This window comes from Silene latifolia, chromosome Y, assembly GCF_048544455.1.
Source record: "Silene latifolia isolate original U9 population chromosome Y, ASM4854445v1, whole genome shotgun sequence".
NCBI lineage: Eukaryota > Viridiplantae > Streptophyta > Magnoliopsida > Caryophyllales > Caryophyllaceae > Silene > Silene latifolia.
Window position 1 is genome coordinate 215,240,809 of NC_133538.1, and position 12,902 is coordinate 215,253,710.

General features: G+C 35.6%; 1 long non-coding RNA gene across 2 annotated transcripts; it reads right to left on the reverse strand.

Moving 5' to 3' along the window:
* Window positions 1–210: 210 nt before the first annotated feature.
* Window positions 211–3,216, reverse strand: LOC141627168 (uncharacterized). 2 transcript variants are annotated; one of them, XR_012536726.1, is made up of 2 exons: window positions 3,024–3,216; window positions 211–587 (listed from the first exon to the last, which is right to left on the reverse strand). It is a non-coding gene; the product is annotated as an uncharacterized LOC141627168 (long non-coding RNA). The 2 variants fall into 2 exon arrangements; XR_012536725.1 differs by lacking the exon at window positions 3,024–3,216 and adding an exon at window positions 1,512–1,646.
* Between the last annotated feature and the right edge of the window lie 9,686 nt (window positions 3,217–12,902).

Consider the following 12,902-nt stretch of genomic DNA (forward strand, 5'->3'; position numbering starts at 1 on the left):
AAAGTGTTGCGCCTTTTTTTATTATGCAACACTTTTTTTCTGCAACACTTTTTTCCTAGCAACTGCAACACTTTTGTTATTTAAATGGCAACGCTTTCTTAAATCATTTGCAACAGTTTATTATTGAACTAAGCAACACAATCAACAAATAGATGCAACACTTTTGATGTCGATAACGCAACATTATTTCTATAAAAAATGCAACACTTGGGCAAGAGGGAGATAATTTCATTCCAAGAAAAAACGCAAATACACTGTTTTTCTTTTGTAATGAGCGTGTATTCTTTATACTAACAATTGTAATAGCATTAAAATACAACTTGCTAACTTAATAGAGTGAAGAATCTAAGCCGCGTCTTGATGTTTAGCTTAATCTTGGTAATGAGCACTTGAAGGCCTGTGGAGCAAGCTAAGGCATTCCTTTCGTTTCTAGCAAACCATATCCACCACAATAGTAATAATCACCTTCCCCTGTAATTAAGATTCAAAGCTCTTTCAGCTTATAAACCAGTCCCAACGAGCACAAGTAGGAACTCGAGTTCCTAATCAGTCATGCATCAAAGTCGAACACTTTACGCTATATATACCTGCAGCAAAAAAAAAATGGTCTAACATTCTCAGTAGCTTGCATATAGCATAGACAAACACCATCTTGCACCATCCTATTTGTATCACTCTTCCCATAATGCAACCAAAGTTAAATCAGTAAAAGATGTAGTAAAATGGATCAGGCACATGATCCAAAAGCAAAACAAGTGTGCATAGTTCTTATAATAGTATTTCATATTAGAAGCTAATTTCAATAAAAGAAACACGAAAATCGTTTGAGAAAACCAATGTAAGGTATGAGCGGAAGTTAAAATAACAACAAAATCGGCAGCAGTTTCACTACCCAGTACGGCAGACGGCAGTACCCACCCCTAAATCCAATTCCTTCACCCAAGAAACAAAACAAAGGAGTAATGTCGGCTAAGGGAGGTAAGACGATGCTCAAAATACATCCACTATGGTTTGTGTAACTTAATTAACAGGATGCTTAAACATTTTTAATCAAGATAATATATTGCTTTTCTAAAAGTAACATAGATACACCAAGCGTCCATTGCAGTTAAAGCGGTAAGAAAGATCAATGTACCTTGCCTATCTAAGTGATCCATCCAACAAAAATAGTTGACCATGCTAAAGAACAAATATAGCAAGAAAGGGAATCAAAATGACATGAATCAAGACTAAAGTACCTAAATATGGATGTGATTAACAACAAACTAAAGTGTGAGAAACCAGATCTGGTACATATTAATGATATTTTTAGAATGAATAGGCTATTGATCCTATTGAAACACGCTACCTCAAAATTGATACGTGAACTTAAAATTTCAACTATCACCCACAATTAACTGAAGTCAGAAGTTCAACACATATACTGCAGTTTTTTTTATATTGTTGAATGGTTAAATAATAATTTTTTTATTCTAAACAAAAAATAAGAGAAAATTTAACATGTGGCTCACCATCTTTGTTAACAGCTTTGGGAGTAAGATGAGAAACATCATCTGCGAAATAGAGAACAACAATTACACTATCCTACAACCCAACCATTGCATAGCCGCAACACCCAATAGTAAGAAGAGTAAACAAGAGGGAACCAGGCACGAAAAAATACATTTTGCCTCATTTCATCACACTATAGAGTGAATAATAATAAGGAGACTTATCAAAATCAATCATGGTTTGTATCTTGATGAAGAGACAATATACGTATAAAAGGGGATTAGCCTTGACAAATTAGCATACAATAAAAAAATTCATAAATAACATGATGCCACTAAAAACGAGGCCAACAACAATCCACCATCAAAAGAATTATTAGTAATACATTCTCTTAATATACTAATAAGGAACAAGGTTAAACATTCCTATATCCCTCTTCTGTTTGCAGATGTTCCAGAATCATTTTTATTCTATATTAATTAATAGACACTAGTTCATCTTCAATCATCAGTCAGTTAAGATTAGCATCCTATTCACTATTGCTTAGCTCACTAGTAATGCAAAATCATAAACTCCTAGCTCATCTTTGATCATCAATCAGTTCAAATTAGCTTAATATTCACTATTGCTGAATGTTTAGGGCTGAGAAAATATTTCATCTTTTACAGCATTAGATTAGCCTATCAGTCTTCACTTAGCTGGTAAAATCATTACATGGTGACACTTACGAACTGGGTTGAAACCTAATAGCATGAAAAATGACACAGTTGCTTCTATTACACCAAGAATATATACGGAGTAGCATCTGTCATATGCCAAATCAAATCAGCATTGCTTAGAACCCTAAACACTAAAACTATGACAAAGTATAGAGGCAGAAACTCAGATCAATGAAGATAAATCTATCATTCCCCTTGGATACTACCTCAAATCCTATAATGTCTAAACTAACCAGTAGATTGAAATTGTTATCATGCTTTCGAAATCAAATCGAAAGCAACCTAGTAACACCAAACTACACAATCACCAACAAAGCAGCTACTTTCAAGATCCCCCTCACATTAGCATCATCCTAAGTATCAGATCAACATCCATTACAATCATCATAGTTAGGTTAAAAAACCACTTGTTTACATTTAGGGTTGACCTTGACTGAGGTTGAAGTTTTTCCAGTTTGATAAGAATTCCAGTGTTTGATAATGATATTTTATTGACTTCTCCCATTGTTTGGAGATGTTCCATTAAATACATCTTTCGAATTAACATTCTATAGTTTCAGGAATCTAAAAGCAATTAATGAATCAAGATGTACGTTCTGGTTACTATGTTCAACAAATTGAATGTTCAGATTACCCAAACTCAACTATGATAAAACTCAGCCAATCTTACGCAAACTCAAGCATGATAAAACTCGAAATTCATAAAGTTATTCTCCAATTTACAATAATACGCCATAAAATGAGATCCTATTTGTAATAAAAATGAGAATAATTGAAACAAATTAGAAGATGAATCGTAATTAGAAAGCTTACATTTTACGGCGTTGTACTGAAATCAGCATAACGAAGATGGTCCGTAGAAGAAGACAAAAGAGCTTCAGTATAACGTAAATGAAGATCGTCTGAATGATGAAGATGAAGATGAAGATCGCCTGAAAGAAGACAAAAGGGCTTCAGCGGGGTTTTTTTTTTTTTGATAAAGATGAATAGAAGATGAAGCGGTGTATTTTTGCTAACAATTAGTCTCATTTTATAGCGGATATATCCGTCAAAGTAAAAAGTGAAAGACGATCAAATATCTTAAAGTGGTGGCGTTTTTTACCACACGCAACTTATTTTATTTTATCTTAAAGTGGGTGGATATTTGACTCGTCTATAACTATAGACGGATATCTCCCATCTATAATGAGAATTTGTGTTTTGCTAAAGTCTAAAGTAGCGTATTCTCGAAAGTTTATTTTTTTGCTTCCCACCTAACTTCACTAATCTATTAACCGCGTAGCAAAAAAAAAATATAAAAATACGGCAACATTTGAGCATGAACGTTGCATTTGTTATCATAATATGCAACATTTTTATAGAAATGATGCATTAGATTACTTTATGCAACATTTTTACTAAAAGTGTTGCATAGCTAATTCTTCTATTGTAAATCGCAACACAGAAACTAAGTGTTGCGGTCGAAATGTTGCAATAGCTTACTTTTGTAGTAGTGTTTATAGAAGATAATGATAGTCAAAGAAATCTCCATAATTTAGGCAAAGATAGGATAAATAAAAGATATGAAAAATCTTTTCCTTTTAACCAATTATCTTTTTATATTTTAAGAATATTCTAATATGATATCCTCCTTGTTGATCAAGCAAGCTTTAGAAAGGATAAGGACGGATATCTATTAGAATATTTCGTTCAAAAAAATTTTAGCCATAAAAAGATATTACTTCGAAAAATTCAGAAAACGGATTTATCGTGCCTTATGAACTTGCACTGAATTGAACAGCCTTCGGGACTGTTCATTTCAGATGAATCGAGCAGAGCTTAAGCTTCTCACCTTTAAAATTAGCTAGATAACAAAGACGAAGACTTGACCGATACTTCAACCTTTTTCCATGAAAGAGCTCAGTCCTTGCAAACCTTTTACAACTCATGTCCAGCCAACACACAATAGTTAAGGAGGTAAGGAATGCTTAAGGACTTGTCATCATCAACAAATGTGGTTCAACAAATTGCCCCTTTGATGATGGCAAGTCCCTTACGACATATGTTCCCCCTCAACACAAGAATGCCAAGACAATGACCAATAACATTAACTTCCATGACAATGAAAATAGGAAACATACAAGAGCTATTAAGATCAGCAAACATAATATTAACCACTGGGTTTGTGGGAACGTAAAAAGAAAAAACACCATAGTCAAAGGTCTACATCAAAGTAGCTACTAAGCACTATAAGTCCGCTAATATTTCCGCCTCTTGACATCATCAAAAGGAGAAGGAAGGTAAAAAAGAGCCAATGCATCCATCCACTGTCAAAGAGGCAATGAAGTAGCTACCGGACACAGTCAGATAAACATCATCATAATAAGTACAAGACAATCTATGAGAGTACCAACAGAAAACATATTCAACAAAATGATGTAGGCAAAATAAAAAGGGCTAAGACAAGGTAAGGTTAGAATAAGGCTAAGGTAAATAGGCTAGGATATGTGAATGGAGGTAGGTTGGGCAAGTTTGTTGTTGATAGCCACCACCCCTTTCACAATCATCCCGAGACCACAGGCCACTTCCTCCGAGAGAACAAACCGAAAACGAACAATGTCAATAGTCCCATGAGATGTACTATACACGACGACATCATAACCCTGTCCACTCAAGCCAATCCGTAACTCGAATATGCATCTTACGTAGTAAACCATTTCTCATCCTATCATCCATGGCCACCCAAAGACTATCCTCGAATAGCACGTCTCTTATATAAAGAAATATAACCGAGGCAAGATTCACATGCTTAGACTTCATAACGTGATACATGATCAGAAGCAAATCAGAAATAGAGCAATTTCCCTTAGAATACACCCAAGGAGTTATGGTACGACGAATGCAATTGAATACAAATTGGTGACTACCATCAATGATCTGGGGATGAATGGATGTTTTTATATAAGCATTTGGGTCAAAATATTGTAAAACATCAAGTGGAGCAAGGGCATTCACAAGCTTCAATCCCACCCTCTTCGTTTTTTTTTGTCGCTGGAGCTTTTCCTGTTTGTTTCCCCTCTTCAGCCGCAATTTTGTCAATCACAACCCTTTTATGATTGCGATGAACTCTCTTTGAACTCGATTTTGGCAAGCAAACAGTAGAGGCATCAGGTTGTGTGTCACGATTTTAGGGACCCTCGTTTTCCGTAGCCAGTTGCTCGGGAATGGTTGCATAGGGGGGTAGAGATGGTGGTTGGCTAGGTGATGGGTTCGGGTAAAGGAAATGGGTGTTGAGTTAAGCCGGTGGGTTTGGTTATTTTGGGTAGGGTGGTTTTATTTCGCCATCGATAAAGACGAAGTGAGGGAGAGGGTTAGGGTTACGGTTTGGACGAGTGTTTAATTTTGGTTGGTAATTTTGAAAGGAGGAGGGAAGGTTTATTTAGGTAAAAAGATTAGTGGAGGTAAATATGGTAGATGAGGGAATATTTATCGGTGATTTGGTTAAGGAATATGGGTAAGGTTGATAAGGGATACGGTTAAATTTTTTTTGCCAAGTTTGCAAATGAATATGTAATCATTGTAACAACTCAAAAGATACGTCAACTTATTACTAGCCGATTTTAAAGAAACGAACGACTAGAGTAAGTAGACTACAACCAAGCTCAATACCGAAAAGAAGAATTTACCGACTCAATATCACAACTACTCCATTCTAGTCAATCATCGAGGAATTAGTTTTAGGAGAAAATTGACTATGAGCCATTATTCAAAAGACCTAATTCTAATCGGATTTTCTCAAATTGTTCCCTAGCCAATGGTTTAGTGAAAATATCGGACAACTGATCTTAAGTTTTACAAAATTTTAAGCATATGTTCCCTTTTTCTATATTATCCCGAAGAAAGTGATGACAAATTTCAAAAGATTTTTCCATGAAATCTTAAGCGGGATTTTTTTTTGAAAAACTAATTCCACTCGCGTTATAACAAGAATAAGCACAAACTTAAGAATCATACCTTAATCCCATAATTATTGTCTTACCCATAGAATTTGAGAGCCACAATGAGTATCATCAATGTATTCACTTCCTTTGGTGGCTATGGTTGAGCTCTTCTGATGAATATTGGTCAAGATATTATCCAAAGGATGCGAGCTTTGATGCTTCCAACGTTGAGGAACAAATATCTGTGATTCAGGCGTAGATCAAACAGTACTGTTGTCTGTTTGATTCTGTTCAGCTTCCCTATTTGTGTTTCCTGATTCGTCTTAGCCAGTGGATGTCTGGTTTGTATCTGCATTAAACTGTTTGTCTGTCTGTTCTTTTTCAACTGCACTCGTAGATTTCTCCTGAGCGAATAGTTCCATATTCAGTTCAGTTCCCCCTGAATTTGTGGAATCTTCAGCATTATTTGTTCTCTTCCACAATAAGGGCTCTTCTTCTAACTCGAGGGGATCATCATCTACAAATCTAATCTCGAAATCATTATCATCCTATAATTCCGCATTGAGATCATTAGTTTCTTCAAAGATTATATGCACACTCTATTCAAAGTGCATGGTTATCTTATTGTAAACTCTATAAGCTTTGCTTTCTTTTGAATATCCTATGAAAACCGCCTCAACGCTTCTTGGATTAAATTTTTCCAAATAATTTTAGCCATTATTGTGTACAAAATTTTTTGTATCCAAAGCAGCGGAAATGTGATATATTTGGCTTTCGCCCATAAAGAAGCTCATAAGGCGTTCTCTTAAGGATAGTTCTAATAGAAGCATAATAATGAATATAACAAATGTTCACGGCTTCTGCCCAGAATTGAGCCTTTTTCATGATAAAAACAGTTTAGAAGTCTGTTCTATTTCCCCTTTCTTGAGAATGATGTTATCACAACAGTTCAGTGGACTGTCTAACATGCTTCAATTTGGTTTTACTCATCAACTCCTCGTAGGCTTTCTCTTCTTCTTCTTCTTCTTCTTCTTCTTCTTCTTCTTCTTCTTCTTCTTCTTCTTCTTCTTCTTCTTCTTCTTCTTCTTCTTCTTCTTCTTCTTCTTCTTCTTCTTCTTCTTTATCTGCACATATGCTTAATCATATTAGATATATCTTTATAACCAAGATGAAGAATACAACATAATAGGTAGTAAGCCAAGAGCTTAAGAATATACATACCAACTACCCTTTTATACTTTCCATGATATTTGTTTAATACAAGATTAACAGTTGAGAAGTTCTTACCATCCTTACTTGAAGTGTGAATAAACTTGAAACACCATACCAATTCATGTTTCACACCTCCACTTTGTAGGCTCTATGTGAGAGGGAAAAAAATATTGTCCCATATGCACCATGAGCAACGAAAGTTATTATGATAAAAGCATGTTGCTCCCTCTCACTTTAGCCTGCAAAACAAATTATACTTTGGACTTGGGCACCCAAATTAATTTGGGTCCCTTTTGGTTAGTCACTTGTGCTAATAAGTCCTTTCAAATCAACATTTTCTTGACAATCTTAAAATTTTGTTCCAAGTGACCTAACTGCTTATTACAAGCATTAAATACATGTCCTGTTTTACCACAAAATTTGCACATGATGTAATCAGGTAGATCCACATACTTACGCTTGTGAAAGTCCCTTTCGTTGGGTTCAAGTCTATTAAAGCCAGCAGTACTAGAGTCGTTCTGTTTTGAATAGTCCGTAGGTATGTTAACTTTCTGTTCTGGGACCCAAACAATACGGTTTGGTGAACTGTTTTGTTTGAAGTCAGAACGAGATTCATAACCTAATCCAAGTTTATTAGTGTTCTTAGATTGATTAACCAGAAAGTTTAGCACAGTACCACTACTGTGATCCCCCGCAATAAAGCTTAGAAAATACAATAAGAAAATGCGGAATTTTAGGAAAATTTTAAAACTTTTTAAAGTTTAAAGCGCGGGTTCATTAAAACCTACAACATAGATAAAGAATACGGAAATAAAGTTAAGTTTATACAAACGTGATAGTCAAAATGGGGAAAATATATCCCTTGAATGACAAGACGATAAAGGGTGAGTCTAAGCTATCCTAGTAAACAGACTACTAATCCAAGGTGCTCGCTAGCTCACATGTCTAAACCCCACAAATGCATCTTCACAAGCCTGTCATTCATGTAAACATGAAAGCCACAACAGTGGGGAGTAACTCAAGTTTCTTCCAGCCACAAATTGTCGAAACAAACATAACAAAGAACTCAAATAGGTAAATCTTATAAGATACCTACAAAGGACATGAACATCAAGATTTATGGCAATTAAATGAGATAGAACGAGATAGATCAACATTAGAATAATAAAGACTCAACTATTCATGTGAGATAATTAAATAATATGAAAGATAAGAATACGGTTATTTATACAAAAGCACGCATTTCAAGGAAATATGACATAGATATGAGATTTAGAATCCAAATCATATGAAGTAGATAAATAAGAGATCAATCAATACAAAATACGAAAATGGGAACCATAGCCATTACTTTGAAAACCTCTTAACAAACATTGCACGGGACGTGGCTACTAATGTCACATTTATACATATGGCATGCATCTCACCATAAGAACGGATGGGAACATCAATCCCGGCGATCATATCGCAACTAAAAGGTTTGCATCTCAACTCTAGTATCTGATAGGACCAAGACTCTCACATCCAAACAGTGATAATATCTATAACCAAGTAAGACCTTTACTACTTATTAAATATAATTCCCCTGGTAGGACGACAATGATAATTACAAAGACTCGGTCCTAGTCTAAATCTGGCCAGACTCTCGGGACATAACGGTTCCCGCACTAGTAGAAAAAGAGCTATTGACATCGCCATAATAACATCACTTCTTAATATAAATGATGTAATCTATAATAATAGAGTTGTTAACATCGGTTTTTAAAAAAAACGCTGTTATTTATTTTATTTCAGTTATTTACATCAGTTGTTAGCATCGGTTATATAAAAACTTATGTTAATTTATTTACATTGCATCGATTTTCTTAAACCGATGTTAATTTATTTAAGTTGTATTTACATTACATCGTTTTATAACCGATGTCACAAGAGTCCATTCTCTACCCGACAATCGCGTAATAGAAAACCGATCTTTCGGTTGCCCCTTCCCATAATTTTCACAGAAACCCTTTGCCTCCACTACGCCAAATCTGGCAATTAGTAATGAGCATATCACAATGGTTTAATGCATTTAATAACGACAGTTAGATTACCATTTTCCAAATATTGGCGGAAACCTAGACCGCGATAATGAGAATAACGGTTTCCCATGAAAACCGTTGTTATTATAATGTGACAACGGCTACTTAACAAACCGTTATCAAAAACGTTTCCAAAAGCTCGTTATAAAATCTCTTTTATCAACGATTGTTAGACAACCGTTACCAGTTTAAGAAAATGGCATTTCAAAAACCAATACTAAATTAGCACCAGCAACGGTTTGTGGTACCCGTTGTTATGTTATAGATATGGGTTTCTTGTAACCGTTATCATTTTCAATTATGAAAGAACAGTTTTTCAATTCAACCGTTGTCACTATTTGATTAGACTTCTCAGTTTGACCACTGCATGCAAAACTTTATCATAACTTTAATAAATATTCAATTTGACCAATAATATTCAATTTGACCAAAATAATTTTATAAATATGTCTTTATAATGTTTTAGGTTAAAATGTAAATTATCAAACATTTACTCTTTAGTTTCTCTCTAAAAAAATATGGCTGGTGTATCGGAGCTACAATCACGTTCTCGTTACGCACAGCCTTTTACTTGCATTCTCCATAATCTCCTGGTTCGTTATGATGTGAATGGAAAGGGTTTAAAGCCTAATTTTGGGTGGTTGACGCATATGCTTTATGACTCCGGTTTCACAGCGGTTAAAAAAGTGTATCCTGTGTCTAAAAACAAGCAAGGTTTTATAGGCTTCACTTTTATCGAGTTTGCAAAGCCAACTGCCATGATAGTTTTCATCAGGCAAGAAAATTAAGGGCTAGATTTGCGGGGAAAGATGCGGGGAAAGAGGACTTCTATTCGGATGGTAGATAAAAGGGTCCTTATCTATAGGTTGTGACCCATGTTGATCATCATCTGCTGGCACATTACAGGAGGTATCACATTCCTGCCACCGTGCCTATGTCATGGGAGAAAGAGGCCATTCCACCTACGTTGCCCGCTGATGATGAAGAGTCGATCTACAAATTGAACTATGCTGAAATTGGGCATGAAGACTATCCTAATACTTCCTCAGATTCTAATTAAGTCTTTAATTATTATTTGACATTATGACTTGTATTTTGATTATGGTGGTTATTTGAATAAAAGTTTAATTATTTATGTTATTTGTTACATTTTAATTAAGTTCTTACACTCAAAGGCAATCCACCAAATAAAATATTATAATGACTAATTTTCTACTTATAGTAATAAAAAAGAATGGAAACGGCATAATAAGATAATAAGAATTGGAACCGTTATAATAATAATAAGACAAAATGATAACGGTTCTTTGTTAAGCCGTTAACATATTACATATATCAACAACGGTTATTTTAAAGCCGTTGTCATATTACACCAATTAACAATGGTGTTTCTTAAAACAGTTGTAAAAACAGATCCACTGTGAAAACAGAAAAGTTTGTGATTTTAGTTTACCATTGCATGCCCTATTATTATTGGTTGTTTGACCATTATTCACCTCATGCATGCATGCACAATTACAACGATTCTTATAAGAACCGTCTTAAATTATGCAACTCTAAAAATAAATGAAATTTCAAAGGTATTAATAATAGAATGACCGATGGTTAACAAGTCATCTTTGGCGTCGTTGTCGTCATTAATCTTTATAGCTTAAAAAAGGTAATCTCATTTTCATATCTACTGGCTTATATATGGGTCGTACTTGGATGATTGATGGTGAAATTGGTTATCCCATTTATAATGATGGAATTGCTGAATTTTACAATTTCGTTAGTGAAAATTTTCATCTCCACTCATCAATCCCCTGCCCTAGTAATACATGTGGTAATATTAGGGTTTTGCCTATCCCAGATGTCAAAACACACTTAGAAAATAATAGTTTCAGTAGAGATTATAGGCGTTGGATTTTTCATGGAGAATTAGAGGATGAGGATGGGGAATCTGATGTAGAGGTAAATAATCATACACCTGAAGCTGCTGGTTTTGATATAGGGTATGGGGGATATGATGTCTGTGTAAACAATCGTTCACCTACACCTGAAGTTGTTTTAGGTGAGAAGTTTGCTGAAGATGATGGATTTGATGATTTTAAAACTACCGGTTGATGGGGAAATAAATGCTGATGATTTAATTGAGAAGTTGAGTCAATCTGAAATGCCTTTATTTACTGGTTGTAAAAAGTATACCAAATTGTCCGCGGTGGTAAAGTTATATAACTTGAAGGGGACAAATGGGTGGAGTGATAAGAGTTTTACGGATCTTCTAGCTTTGCTATGTGACATGCTTCCTGACGGTAATGTTCTTCCGAGTCGGACATATGAGGCTAAAAAAATGATTAGAGAATTGGGCATGGAATATGAGAAAATACATGCTTGTCCCAATGACTGCATATTGTACCGTAAAGATTACGAGAAATTAACAAATTGTCCGCGCTGCTCTGTATGGCGTTATAAGACTAAGGAAGGGATCCCAGCTAAGGTGTTGTGGTATTTTCCAATAATACCAAGATTCATAAGCATTTATTTGAATGAAGAAGATGTAAGAATGTTGACTTGGCATAATAGTGGAAGGATTGAAGATGGAAAGTTAAGATACCCAGCGGATGGTCAACAGTGGAAAGAGTTTGACGCTAAATATCCTGACTTCGCCAAAGAAGCAAGGAACTTGCGCCTAGCGCTCTCCACAGATGGAATGAACCCTCATGGAAACATGAGTACCCAACACAGTACTTGGAAACTTGTGTTTGTAACACCCCCATCTACCAAGGAGTTTTAACAAGACCTTCCCTAGCAGATAAGGGCGTTACCATCTCGGTTGCTCGAGAACAGTAATAATAAAATGTCGATAAAAGAACGATTATATTATATTACAAGTGAATTATAAAAAACTGACGATATAAAAGGTACAACTCAAGACTACTGTCAACCATGTGAAGCTATATCTGCCATGACTCGTGGTAGACTCATCCCTCCAAGCACCCAGCTAAGATCCATACATTAACCTGCTAAGACTGACTGCCCACCATAGTGGATCACGGCAGACACAACACAAACAGACAACACAACAACACCACACAAGGTCAGTGACTGAGATAACAGATATACAAAATCAGACACAACACAAGTACAAAAACACACCCACCACACCTCCTCCAACCAACCACACATCTCTGACTGCACGAAGGTCCAGTCCTGCCAGTGGGGGACCGCAGCCGTTCCCACCTAAGCCCCACTCATCTATCCGAGCAATAAACCCATGTTCCTTAATGTGCACATCCCTTCTGTGGCGGGTTCCACAGATGGCAAATCAAGGGCGTGAAGCCACTCCCGCAAGTGACTCCACTCAGCCGAGGACGCACCTCGAGAACCACAGACAAACAATCGCAACCAGCTGCACAAACAACAATCACCAACTACAATCCCAACACAATGTTAATTAATCAACCACAACCAACCAACCAACAAAGACACTAAACCAG